The sequence below is a fragment of the Lathyrus oleraceus genome, chromosome 4, assembly GCF_024323335.1.
Source record: "Lathyrus oleraceus cultivar Zhongwan6 chromosome 4, CAAS_Psat_ZW6_1.0, whole genome shotgun sequence".
In the NCBI taxonomy this organism is placed as follows: domain Eukaryota; kingdom Viridiplantae; phylum Streptophyta; class Magnoliopsida; order Fabales; family Fabaceae; genus Lathyrus; species Lathyrus oleraceus.
Genome location: NC_066582.1, coordinates 309,451,744 through 309,456,521, shown reverse-complemented (window position 1 = coordinate 309,456,521; position 4,778 = coordinate 309,451,744).

The window sequence follows — 4,778 nt, the reverse complement described above, 5'->3', positions numbered from 1 at the left end:
TCCGGTCTCCCGTCCTGTGGTCCGACCCTGCGATCTTCATTTATTTTGAAGACGCACTTTGCCGGTACTATACCAGAGCCGATTCTGCCAGATTGATGGATCATCCTGAGCTAGAGAATTGTGAATTCAGAGGAGGAATTTGCCAGACTTAGTACTGTTGATGGACTTATTCCCGGTTAACCAATCCCGGGCTAGCATTGGCTACTGTTCTGGGGCATGCAATGAGCAAGGTTTGTTCAAGTGGAGGATTCATCCATGCTGATCAACCTGAAGAAGAGGCTGCTGCTATCTTTGAAGAAGATGCAGAAGACCTGAACAATTTCATCATTCCTGGTGGTGTCTGCCACAATTGGGTCGCTGTGGATGTTCCTACGGTCATTCATAAGTCAGCGTGATTTGTTCACTTTGTTTAAAACCCTTCTCCCATGCCAAAAGGAGAAGTGATGACATTGTTGGCAAAGCATATATACAATGATGTTTTCATTCAATTAATGCATTGTCAAACATTTGTTTTTCCATTTGTTTTCACTTTTTGCTTTTTTGCATGAAATCAGTGATCACAAAAAACCATGAAAAACAATAAAACAGCTTTTTCATCTGCATAAATGATTTGCTTGTTTAAATTCAAAAAGCCTTTCATTATCCAGAATCATTATGCAGGGATTTCTAAACCCATTGAACATAATGATCCAACGCCATCTCCCAATCTTGAATTCCTTGTATTCGAGGCAGAGGAAGATGATGTTGAAGGGGATTCCTGATGAGATTACCCGCCTTCTTGAGCACCAAAGAAGCTCATTCAGCTGTATCATGAGAATCAGCAAAACAGTCAAACTGGGGCATTGCAAATGCAATCAAAATCAAAAAAAAAAAAAAAAAAAGAAAAGAGGGTGAAAAAAAAGAAAGAAAAATCAAAAATCAGGAAATTTTTTTCAAAATTTTTCCAAAAAGAAAAAAAAAGAAAAAATTATACCCTCAAGTCCCTAGTTGACTGATGCTGAATGGATTCAGAGTCGTTACGACCAGTTGAATTTGATCGAAGAGAAGCGATTAACTGCCATGTGTCATGGTCAGTTATATCAGCAGAGAATGAAGAAAGCATTCGACAAGAAGGTCAAGCCTCGTGTGTTCCGAGAAGGTGACCTTGTGCTCAAGAAAGTTTTGTCTTTCGCGCCCGATTCCAGGGGCAAGTGGACTCCAAACTACGAGGGTCCATATGTTGTTAAGAGAGCCTTTTCCGGCGGTGCTTTGATACTTACAACAATGGATGGGGGGGATTTCACTCGTCCTGTGAATTCAGATGCAGTCAAGAGATACTTTGCCTAGAAAAAAAAAGTATATGCAAATGAAAAAAAACAGAATAGCTCGCTAAGTTGAAAACCCGAAAGGGCGGCTTAGGCAAAAATGAGCGTCTCGGTGGAGAACCCGCAAGGGTAATCCAGGCAAAAATTAGAGACTTGAAAAAAAGAGAATATTTGCATCCCGCTAGATTGAGTACCTCACCCTGGGGCAATCTAGGCAAGAATTAGGGATCTGGCAAGTAACTGCATCCTGACAAGACTTTCTGTTCATGAGTCGTCATTTCGTCAGAAGATTCTCGATTCGTTGTCAACCGAAGCTTCAGATACATCGAGATTCAAATTGGTAGAGAAAGGATCATTATGTTCAATGTAGCCCTCTTCCAATATATATCACTGATTTCAAATTTGTACAGATCTATGGAGTCTTGCCATTTGCAGGCTACCATTCCATCAAATCAATTTGAGCTTTTTATCCAATTATTTACACTCTTATTTGTTTCAATTCAACAAATGTTTTGCATGTTTTAAATTGATAAAATATCATTGTTTTAAACAAATCAAATTTTTCAAAATTTTTGTTTTTAAACAAAGTGAACATTCACAAGATTGAAAGGATACTCAAGAATATCTCAGTGCTCTCCCGAGGGTGGCATGATTTCCAACAGGTAAGACATTTGTTCATTTTTCCTGGTTTGGTGGTATCTTCTTTCTTCAGATCTTTGTTGAGGTTGTTCCTCAGAAAGAGTTGTTGTTGGGGTTGTTCCCCAGAATAGCCGCAAGCAGAGTGTTGTTGAAGACTTCGTTTTCTCCAGCAGCAGTTTTCCCAGCATGGGTGTTTTCTTGTGAGTTTCGGCGGTTGATGGTTTGTCATCCTGGTGCCCTGTCACTTTCTCCAGTGGGTCGTATGCTTCAGACTTTATTTGTCTCCTCAGTACAGTCATGAGTAGAGCTGTTATTGATATCCCCATCGGATTTGCGAGCAGAGTTGTTGTCACTCTTCCCAATGCAGTCGCCAGCGGAATTGTCTGTTTCCTCAGCACGATCGTTTTCTTTTTTGAAGACTCGGTAAGTCAGTGGTTTGATACCCGGTACTTTACCTTCTCCCCGGCGAAGTCGTCTGCGGAATTGTTGCTATCTCTCCATCAGAGTTATTCTCTCCAGCAGAGCAGGATTTATTTTCCTACTCGTTGTTTGATTTGGGTTGACATCCCAGTATTGCATCCATCTTTTCCTCAGCTTAGTCTGCAGAGCGTTTGTTGTGGCAGTTTTGCCTGTTGAATACTCCTTCAATCCCCAGTATGGTCGGATGATGGCTCTAGTCTCCAGAGAACGGATTGATTTCCTGATTGTTTGTGATCCCAGTAGAGTGGCTTATATTGCAGAATCTACTTGTTGTGATCAGTTTGCTATGTATATTCTCCCCAAGTAGAGTGTTCCGTCGCAGAACCTACTTGTTTGATCTGTCCTCCCTCAGTGGTTTGTTCCCCAAGAGAGTAGCCGACAGTTTTCCCTAGTAGAGTTGCTTATGCAGTTGGATTCTATTCGGATGATATCATTCTCCCTTAGTGGGTTGTTCCCCAGCGGAGTTATGTGGATTTGCTTCTACAGCAGTTCGTGCTTATGCACTTTTTGTTTCTCAGTTGACACTGGGATCCCCTGCAGATATCTTGGGTTTTCTCTTGTTCCCCTACAGACTTGTCTTGGTGGCTGTTTTTGCCCGTTGTGACTTTCTGTACCCTGATTGGGTTGTTTCCTGATATCTCTGATCCTCTACTTCTTCAGCAGTACCTGCAGATCTTTGCTTTACAGCATATAGATCTCCGCAGATTGGCTCTCCAGCTGGTTGTCCCCCTGGAAGTATAATACCGGGCGTTCGGTTCCTGAACCTGTTTGTGTTAGAATTGTCTGTTTTGTCAGCATTCATCAAACATAAATCACGCATATTCATGCATATTCATAAAACATTCAGATATTCATGTTGCATCTCTTGCCATATATCTTTTGTTTGTCGTGTCTCCTGCGACGGGTGATATAGATCTCTTTACAGATCTTCCCAAAGCAGATGTCGGGTGTTATAAATCTCTCCATATAGAGTCAGCCCCATAAGCAGAAAATGTTGTCTTCCCTTCTGCAGTTCCCCACTGAGATTTATCCTCGTGGATGACGGTTTCTTCCGTTTCCTCCCAACACATATATTGGGATGGATTTTCCTATTTGAGTTACATCCTCATTAGGACGTGTCTTGATTCAGTCTGTCTTTTCGGATCATTCCCGAATTGGCTATTTGTCAGATATCTTGTACTTCCCAGTGGGTTGTTCCCCAGCGGAATGTTTTTGGGCCTCTACCTACGAACCGATAGTTATAAGTCCTATCTTTCCTGGCTTTCTTGACAGAATTTGTGGTTATACACCCTTTATTCTCCAGCCAGAGTTTTTTTGGTTTTCTACCTCATACCGGTAGTTGTAAATCCTATTTTTCTGCTCTTCAGCAGTTTGTGGTTTGTTATAAACCCTATCTTGGTTTCCCGTGCGGATTTGTGATTTGTTTTATCCCCCACGCGGAGTTGTTGGTCTTCTACCCCGTATTCGGTAGATGTAAACCCTAATCTTGTGGTTATCTTCATCTAGTCCTTGATGTTGATTTTCCTTTGCTTGGATAAGTTGCTCAGATCAGCACTTATATCCCTAGCAAGTCTTTTGTGGATAATTGCCGTATGCTAGCAATTTTATCCCCAGTGGGTCCTTTCACCGTTTGCTAGTGATTTGTTCCCCGGATCATTGGTTGTATACCAATGTATCCCCAGCTAGTCCCTGTAGATAATTGCCGGATGCTTGCAAATTATCCTCAGCAGATCGCCTTTCATTTACCCTTTTGTCGGTAATGTCTGTTGCTCCCTTTTGATTGGTCATCATTATATACCTAGTTTGGTATCCCGATGCCTTTCTTTTCGGTTGATTTATCCTTTATTAACCCAGTAACCGGTTGTGGATAATCTTCCATGCGAGTATATTATTCACGGTCTGCCGGTAATGAATAATATGTCTCATGCGCTCTTTAGTTGGAATCCTTTGTTGATTTTCCCAGCTGAGCAAGATTCGTATTCTTTGTAGAATCGAATATCCATCCTTTAACCAGTTTGTGTTCTGGATGATGAGTGTTTTGGAAGTGAAATCCAATTCACGTTTCGGTAGATCACCTATTATATACCCAGTAACCGGTATCTCTGGTGTTTCTTACCATGCGAGTTTATTATCTACGTTCTGACGGTAATAGATAATATATCTCATGCGAGTTCCTTATCCACGGTCTGCCGGTAATGGATATTGTATCTCATGCGCTCTTTGGGTTTGTGTCCCCAGTTGAGCAAGATTCGTATTATTTGTAGAATCGAATATCCATCCTTTAACCAGTTTGTGTTTTGGATGATGAGTGTTTTGGAAGTGAAATCCAATTCACGGTTTCGGTAGATCACCTAT